This window comes from Nelumbo lutea, chromosome 1, assembly GCF_056320005.1.
Source record: "Nelumbo lutea isolate HS-2025 chromosome 1, American lotus-T2T, whole genome shotgun sequence".
NCBI classification, from domain to species: Eukaryota; Viridiplantae; Streptophyta; class Magnoliopsida; order Proteales; family Nelumbonaceae; genus Nelumbo; species Nelumbo lutea.
The window spans coordinates 100,753,856-100,767,890 of NC_142684.1; the positions used below are offsets into that span (position 1 = coordinate 100,753,856).

Sequence of the window (14,035 nt, forward strand, 5' to 3'; positions counted from 1 at the left end):
TCTTGCCTTCTCCTGTTGCTGTCGCCATTGCTAGTTCGACCTCCACCTGTAGGAGCGATCAAGAAAGTTTTATTCAAATGAATCATTTTTACTTACTATTTTTAAAAGGTTTTTGATATCATTTTTTGGAGAAAAACTAATCTGAAGTCGTCCTCACTCGCCCTCCATCGGATTCTTGGTGAAGAATCAAATTCTTACTGAAGGACCACCCTACTGATTCTGCTCTACCCTACATTGTGTCATCTTCAGTGGGAGCAGTCTTTGGAGATCTCCTTGGGCGTGAACACCTTCATTGGGAGTTACTACTACTCTGTATCAGGTATATCCCTCTCCTACCTTTTTGGTTTCAGATCTGGTCTAATTTAGGGTTCAAGATTGATCATTGAAAATACAGTTTTCTAAAATAGGGAATGTGATTCCCACATGGGAGAAAGAGAAATTTTTGAAATTTTACCCTTCCTACATACAAGGTTCAGTCATCCATTTGATGGATCTCTCATCTCTTCAGAGTGGTTTGCACTATATGTGTATTGATTTGAGTTGTTTTTTTTTTCTTTTCTTTTCTTTATTTTAACACTAGCAACAATAGTGTAGTTTTAGGGAGTATATATATACCATATGGGGGCTCACATCAATCGATTTATGGAGAAAAAATATGGAAGTTGGTATCCCTGCTCTTCTAGAATATGGAATCAAGTTACTTATTTATGCTGGAGAATATGATCTCATATGCAACTGGATTGGTAAGTTTCTTGGTTTGAGATAACAAGTCATCCTTTTCATTACTTGACTGCACACTTATTGTTCATTAAGAATGTCAGTTAAAAGCTGTTTATGTATATTGTCAAGGGAACTCTAGGTGGGTCCATGCCATGGAATGGTCTGGTTAGCAAGAATTTTTAGCATCTTGTATTACTCCATTTATAGTCGATGGTGAAGAAGCAGGACTGTTGAAAAGCTATGGGCCTCTTAGTTTCCTCAAGGTCCAGCCACAACTCTTCATCACCTAGATAACTGTTAGAAATATCTATTTGTAAGTGGAGCATGTGTCTCAACTGAATAACCTGATTTATATTATGGTTGTGTAGTGGAACAGGTTCATAATGCCGGTCACATGGTCCCTATGGATCAGCCTAGGGCTGCATTGGAGATGGTGAGGAAGTGGACCCAGGGTGACCTTACCCAAGCACCAGAAAATGAGGTTGCTGATATATGTCCCCAACCATGCAAGCCACAGTTGCCTCCTTAATTGATGGCACCTCTTGTCTGTCGCCTTAAAGATGACTTTGGAGTTATGATGCAACCATGATATGGTTTTTCCCCCCACTGAGCTTAACTCTCTCAAATCTCAAGACTTGTGAATATTGCCCAAATTCATTGTTGTTTTCAGTCTCGAATGGAGGTAGTTGAATATTAAAGGACTACTTCATGCTTAGGAAGAGTGTGATGGCTAATAAAGTAATTCTTGATTCTTGAATTCGACCTTTGAAAATTATATCCTACTCAAATGAATAAAAGAAGCAAAACTTGCCACATTTACGGTTCTGGAACTAGTTATTACCAAGTAATAGTTTCCTTTATATTTTAAAGTTGCTTTCTTTTGTGCTAAAGTTTTAATAACAAGAAAGTAATTGAGGTCGATTGCCTTTTTGGAGAATTACAACAAAATTCTGAGTTAGCATGAGTAGAAACCCTAAATGATATTTGACATTTTAATCACAATGAAATATACTAATTTCCATATAATAGCATATTAATTCCTCACAAAAGCTGAGATATATATTAATTTTATATCCACAATAACATGTTTGTTGTTGACAGGGTGTTGAGTGTGCAACTGAAGCCATTATGAGAGATTTTTTTTATTTATGTATTTTTCTTTTCATTTTTATGTAGAATAATATATTTTGTGATTTTTGGTAGCAGGCAGCCAATGTGTGTACATGTTGAAAATATATAATTAGTGGATGATTTTGAGGTTCTTTTAACAGGGGCAGAATTGAAAACTTTGGCTGATTCAGATTTCAGCTTCTAGTTGAACCAAACAGCAGGAATTGGAATCCTGACTGAACTAAACAGATGCTAGGAATGGACCATTCCGATTCCCATTCCAATTCCGGCTGTGAACCAAACGGACCCTTAGATATTTGACCTTGGCAGATATAATTTTTTATATTGTTATTCTTAAAAGAAGAATATATAATTCATTTCTAAACAGAAAATTCTTACTTGTTTAATTAAACAACATTAATCTTTATTCTGCATAAGAAAATCTTTGTTATTTATTCATTTTATGCAACGATTCATAGATGCATTAGTTTCATGTACCCATTTTCAACATGTTCATAAAATGTTTTCTAGCAGAAAGATATAATACTAAGATACTCCCTTAGGTTTGGACTTATTAATGGGCTCTAATTAAGGGCTTAAAGTGAGCTTTCTTTCTTCATCAGAGATCTTGGAAGGCGCTTTATAGATGATGCATGGGGTGAGATCCTGCTGTTTCTCTTACATGATAATCTTTGTTTCTCTAAATTTTACTTCACCCAATCGAAAAGGGGCAAAAGGATTGATGCCTAGAATTGAGTGATAGCACTTCAGAGGTTGGTTAGGGCCATTCAATTTGTTATGCGACTGCAGTTAGTTTTTTCCTATGAAGACAGAGATGAATGGAAAAGGTTGCATTAATACAACTCCTTTGAAAGCTCCAGAAATGGTGTATTACCCAGGTGGAGGGGAGGCCGCGCTTTAAAATGTTATTAACCATTAATCAAAAGTGAAAGAGAGAGAGAGAGAACAGGGGAGAATGATGGCAGAGAGAAAACTGGGGAGGATGATGGCTCCAAACTAGATGTCTTCTTCTTGTCTCAAAGGTTTAATCATGTACATTAGATTCTTTGTATAAAAAGGAGTTTTGTTGCAAAAAGCATTTACACAAAAAAGGCAATAAGCAAGAACCCAGATGTACTGACCACGAAACACTGGTTATAAGACCCTACAGCAACACATCGGGAATAACTTTTATACCTAATGTTATAATTTATGGGAAGATGTTACTATTATGGTCAGCGTTTTGTGGTAAAAAATTCGAACTCCATTAAAAATTAAGGATCGAAGATGATGTTTGAAAAAGAAAGATATTATGGAGAGTATGATATGGTATAATTGCATTGAGATAAAAAGCACATGAGTGCCTATATTAATCACTCATAGCTTTTAATAATATTTATACTCATCCTATGTATTACCAATCCACTTGAGCAGCTCAGTGCCCAATGCTGGGTCTAGAGAAAGGACAGATTATGCAGCCTAGCTTATGTATGGAGAGATTTCGGAACAAGCCAATAATTGAGCCAAGGCTCCAAATGAAGGTGCCAGTTACCAAGGCCCTGCCTGCTTGGTTTTCAATGCCTATGATTTCTGCCTCTGCTGCTCTGCATATATAGGTTTTGACAAATCTAATCACATGATTTTTTTAGTGGCTAAGTCATTATAGGGTCATTCCATACACCATGGGCGAAGAACAAGAAGAATTTAGCGCAAGTGAAAGCTTTATGCTCAGTTTGGGAAGAATGTAAATATACAAATATATAGTTGATGGTTCAATCGTTCAGTTTGAATGAATCGCCCGTTTTAATAAAAATTAAAATAAAAAATGGTCAAACAAGGACTCAAATGTTTTGTTAAAGAGGAAAATGATGAAGGGATATCCTACCTTTCCAATTCATATGTTGGTTTTCAGTATCTTTGGTATTAGACGATAGAGCTTTTTTTTTTCTTCTTTTTTTTTTTATTTTTTGAGGTTGTGTTTAGAAACAATGCAAATAAGTGTGAATGCAAATATGTAGAGTGTAAAGTGGTTTATATAAATTGTAAAATTTGGTTAGTTTTGCATTGACAAATTTACCTTCTTACCAAACAGACTTTTAGTTGTAATGAATGTAAATATTAATTCCAATAAAGCATATGCTTTTATCAAAAGCCCACTTTTTTCACATCTTATTATCAATATAAATATGCATTGGTCTATCATTTGTCAATACATAACTGTAATGTTACCAAACACAGTCAAAAGTGAACCAGAATGCAAATTTACCCTGAACCAAGATTTACACTCCATTTGCATTGTTTCCAAACGCTGCTTAAGAGACAACGAATGGTATCTTTTCTCCTTTTTGTGCTTCATTTGCTATAATATTGGGGCAGGAAATTTTCATTTTTCAATCTAAAATATTTCAACTACATCTCTAGAGATCTAATTCGGGCAGTTTGAGCATGGTTTCCAGATGATTCTGTCCCAACCCTAAGACCAAGACCTCCAGCCCAGGAATAAATTAACCCAAGGTCAAAGTGTCCTATCCAACCCAAACCCCCTGTGAGCTTAATCTGGGGCAGTTGGGCACGCTTGAGCAGGCTTAGTTGGTCCTAGGATGGTCGGTAGGCTTTGAAAAGTCTTCTTATTCATGTTTTATAACTTGTATGCTTCATTTGGCCTTCATAGTCCAATTTAAAAATAGGACAGCAAGATCAGTCCAGGCTTGGGTTACCTAATGCCTGCACCCAAACGCAATCTCAATTGAGGTTGAGCCTAAACTTTCAGAGTTCAGATATGCTCCCAACAAGCCACTACAGCAGGAAACATGAAATGGGATCTGCTCCTCACACATGGGCGCCTCAAAGGCACATCCACTGTGCATTGGGAACATCTCCGGTAAAATAATAATTTATAAGTATGAGAAATGTTCCCAATACATGGTAGGATATGCATGTTCAGGAAACATTTCCCTTATTATGGATGGGGTGATACTCCCTATGAACAGCTGCAGTGGCTTGTTGGGAGCAGATCTAATTTCAAGTTTTCAGGTCCAAGCTTAACATGGAGTCAAAAATCCAAGCCCATCCTATGGAAGAGTCGTGGTTTGGCCCACCCAAAATGCAGTCTTATATGTGCCCATGTATATCAAAACAAAACCAACTTAAGTTAGTCAAAAAGGGAAAGAAAGAAGAAAACAAATCCCAACTAATTGTACGTCTGTGCATTTTTCACTGATGAAGCCAGGTTAAACCCCACAAGAAAATTTGGGTTAAATGGACCCCATCAGACACTGATATAAATAAAATAAATTTCGATGACTCTAAAAAGAGCTAGATAGGGAGGGCAGCAGTACATTTGGTTGCATTGCTAGAGATTCCACCCTATTAACATGGGGCTCAATGGGATCTGTTCAACAGCAGTGGCCGAGAGCACTGTGTTTGCTGGAACTACGAAGGTGATAATAGAAGGATTTGCGATTGAACGAAAGTTATAAAAGAGAAGTGGCTCTTCACGGGGACTTGGACTATATATTATTTTTTCAGAGGGTATAGGTTGTAATTTTCCCCGGTTGGTGTAACAGGTTCTTATTCTATCAAAAAAAAAAAAACATGACACAGAATTTCCATTTTGACCAAAAGGGGTTAGTGAATTCTAATTAATTCTGGCATTTTTTTACTGTTTAATTTTTGTATTTGTAGTAGGTGGAGGTGGGAAATTATGGGTTTGGCGCCCTTTTTATCTATTGTGGTGGATGCTTTTGATGGGTTTGGTAGGAAAATGCGTTATTGTAAAAGGAAATTGAGGAAAAAAGTGACTCATTGAAGGCCAGGGACAGGGATATCAACGGGTCTGGTTAAGTGGTGAACCCATAATGACCCTATTGGGTTAGCCTTATTTGGTTTTAGGTGAGGTTCGGTCCATGCCAAATCTGGCCTGTTGATTTTTTAGTGTTGAAATCCCTTTTATATTTAGGCTTAGGCAAAATCTATGGCGCTTCACCTGCACTAAAAGACATTATTAGTTGAATGTGATGATATTAAAAGTAAAAGTCTATTTTGTAATGTTATCGGTTGATATTTGGATTTAACATGCAGATAATATTAGTGAAGAGTGAAGGCACCCTCTTTATTTGAACCCATATCATGTATTATGTGATTGATTGATTTGATTCCGGTTCAACAGAACCGGCAAAAGACAGGAGACCAAATCAGCCCCCACAACGTCCCACAGCACATCCCCGCCGTGTATTGAGAACATCTCCTGATGATAATATCAAGAATGATGATGTCATCATCGGGAGATGTTCCCAATACATGGCAGGGATGTGCTGTGGGACGGTGTGGGGGGCTGATTTGAACTCAAAAGATAGAGACTGGGACCATTAAACAATTATCTTTTACCATTTTTTTCATTTTTGGTTGAAATTATCATTATGTAAGTGAAATGACCTTCTTAGTTATTCAATGAAGCTCGATATAGTTTCTATTTATACCACTAGTCTCCCTTATTCGAAATTGACTCAAAGACTAGATGCATAATAATGTTTCATGATTTTAAAGAATTCTTAAGATTCTTTTTTTCTCATAAATACAAATTTAAGTGTTTTTTAAATTCTAAAGAAAGAGAAGTCACTCCAAATAATTATAAGACAATCATATCTATATCTATAGTAATATGGTCTAGAAAAAATAGTATTTTCATCTAGGTAATAGTAAGAAATTAAACCATTTTGGGTCAAATGGGCCAACCCATGTTGCTACAATTAAATAATAGAAATAGATAAAATGCAAAAAATATTAAAATCTAAGAAAATTTTGAGAACATCTTTAGCATCATATTCAACATACTAAACAAGAATAAGTATGATAAATAAGAAGTATATTTGTTAATGATGGACATCTTTAGCATCAATTCTAAATAAAACTATTTTCCTATTCTATTTCATTAAGTCTCATATCTAAGGTATATTCTGTCACTAAATCATATATTTAAGATATTTTTTTCTTATCATTAAGTTCTACTAATAAAATATACAACATCAATTTTAATAGTATAAAAGTAAGTATTTTGAAAAATAATTTGAAAACAAAACCATTGGAACTTTATTGCATCTTCTTGTCTTCTCTTCTACTAAAACTCTTGAAACCGTATTCATCTTCTTCCCTAAAAAGATCAACTAAAACCATGAGAAACCCTGGTCATCTCACTCCAAACTCGATGTACCCTTCATTCTTAATACGGAACCAGTTGTCTAAACACATACGAGAGAGAGAGAGAGAGGGGCGGTTCTATTTCTTTTAGAGCTTGAACAAGTTGAAAGGGAAAATGTTGCGATTGAGAGAGAAACACCTTTTTGATTATTGAACATAACAAAGCAAATTTCCTAATTTCTTTTGAGAATAATCGAGAGAGGAGGGCTTTTTAATGGAGAGGGTAATATTGTCCTATATGATATAAATACAATGTGTATGTCATACAAGATACACCTCATATATTAGTGCGCCTATATGATATTCTTTCAAAAATGTGCCTTAAAGTTGACATTCTAAAAGGAGCATTCCTTTTAGGCTATGTTTGGTTTGAAGGAAAAGGTAAGGAAAGGAAGGGAAAGATAAGGAAACCAATACAAAGGGTTGTAAAGGTTTCCCTACCTTTTCCTTCCTTTCCTTACATTTTCCTTCAAACCAAACATAGCCTTAATGATATTAAGAATGAAAATTTACCCCTATCAGCTAGAAGCCTAATTAAAAATTGAATTAAACAATATAAATTAAATAGAAGATAATGCATATATTACATGTAGAATATAATTATATGTCATTTATTGATAAATTAAATATGCGTTTACCTATACTCTTACTAAAAGTGTGTTTGAAGTCTAGATTCTAGACTTTTTTTTACTAAAAGACCCCTAATTTTGAATTTGGCCCCTCTTTATTAAGAGAGCAAAAATGTAACTTGAACTAATATATATCTATATATTAAAATGAAATGTGCCAAGCTGGCACTTTCCTGCTCTATTGTTTATTCTCAAATCCACTAGTCTCTTTTTTGGTTTCTTGTCAAAAACACCTATCTTTTTTCTAGTTTTTTTTCTTGAATTTTCTAATTTTAAAATTGAACAAAATAACTCAAGTGACCAATCACATTTAAGAGTTTTAACACTCCTCATTAAAACACCACTAACTCTCCCTCCCTCCCTCTCTTTCTCCTCTTTCCCATTAACTCTTTTAATAATCTCTCCTCATTAATTATGTCATTAACTTTCCTTCAATAACTCATGCCACTAATTCTCTCTCATCTCCATTACTCTATTAAATTGCATAAAGTGCATTAACCTTCTATATACATCCATTTAAATTTAACTATATATATATATATATATACAATAAATATATTTTGATCAATATCAATATTAAAAATATATTTTCATTAAACTGTAAGCATTAGTAAAGATTAATTATATTGGAATTGAGATATTCAAGAATATATTATTGTGCTAAAAAATCTACTTCCATTTAAAATTTAATCCATTTATATTCCATTTGAAAATAATAAAAATTAATTAACCATGATAAAAATGATTTAGTAAGTTACTTAAATAAAATAAAAGTAATTATTAATTTTTGTTATTGAAAAATAATAATTAATATAATAAAAAGAATTTAATTAATAAAAGGAATAAGATAAATTAAAAATTAATATCAATTTAAAATTAATACAAAATTATCTAACAATTATAATTTTTTGTAATTAATTCTTATTGATTTAAAACCAACTTAAGTTCTACTTAAAAAAGAAAATTTTATATAGTTAATTAAATTTCATAATGAATTTAAAATTAATAAAAACTTAATATACTTAAATAGTTTCAATTTTTACTAATCTCAAAAACTAACAAAAATATTAGTTTTAAACATGAATTTTATTTTAAAATCAATTTAAATTTCATTTTAAAATAAGGAAAATTATAAAAACCTTTGTGGATTTTCTAACAATCCTATGAAACTCCCCAATGTTTTACCTTTGATCTTCGCTTGTAACAAAAGACTATTTACATTTGACAGTTGAGCTTTTTTTCCTTTTGAAATGGAACATTTCGTTTTAGAGCTTGGTCGTCTTGAAGAGCTCCTTGGCCTTCTTTTCTTCTCAGCTTTTCTTTTCTTTGGACGAGGATTGGATCCGCATTTACTAGTATCGGTTTGATGATTTTTCTCGCATAAAGGAATAGACCCAAACATAACCTCTTTTCATTGGCACTTCACAGTCTCTGTTCATCTTCTTCTTCACATTTCATGGTCTCTGTTTTGGTTATTCTACACTATCAAACATGTTATAGAAAAAATAAAATTTACTTGGAGGTTAAAAAACAGGGGAAGAATGAAAGGAACCTCCCTGTCTTAAGTAGGAATTGCCTCAACCAACCTTGCAAAGTAAAACTACATTGTGATCAAACCTCTCTTTCTTATCTGTCACCCCACCTTCTATAGTGCCTTCTCTACATCTGCCTTTGTGTGGAGGTAAACTTTATTTGCCTTTGATGGGCTAGAGAAAAGTTCCCCTACCCTCTTCAATATATCGTTATAGAATGTCTTGGGGGCAAAACTTAGTATCAACCTCTTCTCTGCCAATGATGCCAAGTGTGCTATCATTTCATCTGCCTTGTTCTATGGATAATGTATCAACATATCTAGGCAAATTACCATATCATACTTCCCATCTAATCTCTCTAAATCTCTCACTTCAAATTTCAACAACATTGGCATAGTGACCCATCCATGTAGTCTCTCAAAAGCTCTTCTCTTGCTTGCTTCTCAACCTCAACAACCATGCCAGTTGAGATATCATTGGATGATACAATTGCACCTTCCTTGGCAAGTGGAATTGCGAGGCACCCAGTTCGACAACCCACATCACATACAATGACAACTTTAAGAGGGCCATCATTGGTGAGCATCTTCATTACGTTCTTGACGATCTTGGAGTGCTCGAGTTGAATATCAAGTTGGATCTTGTTCACGTCACTGGTATCTCCATAGATCTTCTTCCATCTCTAAAACCCATTTATTGAAATACTCCTTGATGACTTCCTTGTCCCCACCCCTGACCTCCTCGCCTAAAAGTTTGAAATAATGCCTTAAGCAAAAACTCTTACCTTCATCTATCTTCTACTACAAATAGCCTCGAAACAAGTTAAACTCTCTTAAAATTACTAAGAGTGATTTGATTTCACCTTTGAAAATGCAGTTCTGGCTCTGTTCTACATTTAGCAATTCGAGAAGCAATGCAAAATAGGAAAAACAGTCTTCAAGTCAAGGGAAAGAACATAATCACGTGATTGCAATGACAATAAATTGATTTAGATTTGAAATTGTTGTAAAACATGGAAGTAAAACAATCAAATTGCTAGAGAAAAAACGTCGACGAGATTCCAACTTGTCAGGATCCATCACCTATGAAAATTTGATAAATAATGAAGGGTAAATTTGACATTTTTCCTTTTTACTTCAATATCTAATGATGATGACAATTGTCAAAAATCTTAGGGATACTTTAAGACAATATGTAAACAATAAGGATATAGTTAATCAATTTCCAAAAACCTAGACATACCAGGCAGGGGCAGGCCAAGCCTAATTACAATTTCACTGTTTCAACTGTTAAGGACCATTATGGTAATTCCAGGGGTCAGATAAGCATCATCTTTTATGAATAGATGTAGAAAACGAGTCTGACTTCAGTCAGAGCAAAGCCTGTTCGAACAACCTTGCATTGGGAATATCTACCCAATGCAAGGTTATGAGAGACTGTTGGAACGGTGTGAGCATGGGCTTGCTTTGATTGAAGCCAAACTCGTAAAAAACTATTTAATGGATGGTGGAATTGGTCTTGACACTTAGACATTCCAAACAAAGCTTGATCAACCAAAGCTTCGCTTTCACAAATGGCAGATAAACACCATCTTTTAGGGGTGGATGTGGAAACCCATTTAACAAATGGTAAATTTGGTCTTGACGCCTACACATGTTAGGCAAGACTGAGTTGACAAAAAGTACAATTTTGTAATTTTAACTACTAAACATTATTGTGATGGTTCTAGTGGCTAGATATTGACCATATTTTAAATTTGGATGTGAAAACTTATTTCATAGATAATTGAATCGGTCTTGATACCTTGATTTGCCAATAGAGGCCAAGCTAGTCAAAACTATGATTTCAAAGTTTTAACCATTAGGTTGTGTTTGGAAATGATGCAAATAGAGTTTAAATCCCGGTTCATTGTAAATTTGCACTATGATTCACTTTTGCCTGTGTTTGGCAACATTACATTTATGCATTGACAAATGACAAACCAATGCATATTTACATTGATAATAAGATGTAAAAGTACATCAATAAAAAAGAAGTAAATTTGCATTCAAGTGGAGTTTTGATAAAAAATGCATATGCTTTATTGGAATTCGTGTTTGCATCCATTACAACTAAAAGTTTGTTTGGTAATAAGGTAAATTTGTTAGTGAAAAACTAACTCAACTTTGCAATTTATATGGACCATTTTACACTCTACATATTTGCATTGTTTCAAAACGCAGCCTTAAGGACCGTTACAATGCTTTTGGTGGTCAGATGAGTATCATATTTTAGAGGTGGATGTAGAAAGACATTTAATATATGATGGAATTTGGCTTAGCACCTACACACAGTGCAATTTAGCAATTTTAACTATTAAGGACCATTATGGTGGTTTCAATGACCGGATGGGCTCCATATTTTAAGGATAGATGTGAAAACTCATTTCACTAGTGGCACAATTGGTCTTACACCTAGACACATCAAGAAAAGTCAGGCCAATCAAAACTTTGAATTCAAAGTTTTCAAAACTATAAAATCACTTTTTTTTAACTAGCCTAAAACCAGGTCTAACAGTTCTAAGTGCTCAAACAAGTTGAGCCATCCATTAAACGTATTTCTATATACATATGTAAACAAAGGTCTTTATAGTCTCTATCTAGTCATTAGAACCCATAAAATAATCTTTAATGATTAAAACAACAAAATCATAATTTTGGTTAATCCAAACCTGTCTAATAGTTCCAAGTGCTAGTATAAACTATGTCATCTATTATATGGGTTTCCACATTCACGTATAAAATATTATGCCCATAAAATCGTCAAAATCCTCAAAATGGTGCTTAATAGTTGAAAGATGGTCCCTAACACAACCTTATTTTGCAACTTTAGGTGCTGACACCAACTATAATCTCTATTGGTTTAGGTTTCATTTATACATAAAATATGGTGCCCATCTAGGAACCTCATTCTACTACTAGAACCCCTATAGTAGTCCTAACATTCAAAATTGTGAAAATCACATCTATGATGGCCCGATCATGTCTGGAAATTCTAGGTGGCTAGATAAGTTGTTTCATCCTTCAAATGGGTTTCTACATCCATTCATAGAAGAAGTTCCCCATCTAATCATTGAAACGCCTATTTGGCAGTTCTAGGTGCAAGAGCAAACTATGTCATCTATCATATAGGTTTCCACATTTGCCCATAAAAGATGGTGCCCATCTAATTGTTAGAATCCCTATAATGGCACTTAATAATTGAAATTGTGAAATTATAGTTTAACCGCCTTGACCTTATTTTGTAGTTTCGAGTGTCGAGACTAACTACACTCTCCATTGTGTTGGTTTCCACATCCACAAGTAAAAGGCATTGCCCATTCAATCGCTAAAACATTTATAATAATCCTTAATGATTGAAACTGTGAAATCACAATTTAGGATAACCGACCCTATTTTATGGTTTTCGGTGTTGAACTATGTCATATGTTATACTGATTTCCACATCCATTAGTAAAAAATGGTGCCCATTCAATCGCCAAAATCTCTGTAACAATCTTTAATGATTGAAACTGTGAAATCACAATTTAGGATAACCGACCGTATTATATGGTTTTAGGTGTTGAACTACGTTATATGTTATACTGATTTCCATATCCACAAGTAAAAGATGATTCTTATCCAACCACCATAAACACTATAACGGTCTAAAATGATTGAAAGTGTAAAATCATAGTTTTGGCCAACTCGACCCTATAACATCTATCCATAAAAAGATAGTACCCATTCAATAACCAGAACCCCATATAAGTCCTTAATAGCTGAACTATTAATGACATATATCCGCAGTTCTAAGTGCCCACATAAATTGTGTCATCCATTATACGGATTCCACATATGTTCGTAGAAGGTCCTTATTTAATTGTTGAAATTCCAACAATGATCTTTAATGGTTGAAATTGTGAATTCAGAGTTTTTGTCAGCTTGACATTGTTTGGCATGTCATGATGTTGTGACCAATTACATCATTCGTAATATAGGTTTTCACATCCAACCTTAAAAGATGGTGCCCACCTTGCCACTAGAACCCCCTTAATAGTTCTTAACCGTAAAAATTGTGAAATCACATATTTGATGTCTCAACCAAGTCTGACAGTTCTAGGTGTGCAGACAAATTGTTAAGGACTATTAAGGGAGTTTTATCAATCTAATGATGACCTTTTATTAAAGGATATGGAACCCCGTATAACTAATGTTGTAGATTGTCTTAACACATGGAACTACCAAACATGGTCATATCGCTAAAAATTGTGATTTCGTAGTTATTACAATTAAGAATTGTTATGGGGGTTCATATGGCCAGATGAACACAATCTTTTATGTGTGGATGTAGAAACCTAAATAAGGGATGATAGAATTAGCCCCAACACTTGGACATGCCAAATAAGATTGGACCAACCAAAACTACAATTCCATACTTTCAACTGTTAAGGATTGTTGTGGGGGTCTTTAGGATGGCAAAAACTTTGATATTACAGTTTGAACATAATGGACTATTAGGATAGCTCCAGGGGCTAGATGGGTATGGTCTTTTTGTGACTGTTGTAGAAACTTGTTTACAAAATAACGGAATTGGTTTTGACACCTAAACATGCTTAGAAAGATTGACTCGCCAAAATTTTAATTTCACAATTTCGACCATTAATAACCACTATGGTGGTTTCATAATCAAATGGGTACCATTTTCTACGGTTGGATGTAAAAGCCCATCTAACGAATGGTGGAATTGGTTTTGACACATAAAGACAACTATCAGGTCGTGCTGGCCATAACAATAATTGGCAGTTGAAATTGCAAAATCGTAATTTTG

At 34.2% G+C, this 14,035-nt stretch overlaps 1 pseudogene; it reads right to left on the bottom strand.

The window, feature by feature from the left end:
- Positions 1-9,216: 9,216 nt before the first annotated feature.
- On the bottom strand, positions 9,217-10,266 carry LOC148876430 (magnesium protoporphyrin IX methyltransferase, chloroplastic pseudogene; annotated as a pseudogene).
- Between the last annotated feature and the right edge of the window lie 3,769 nt (positions 10,267-14,035).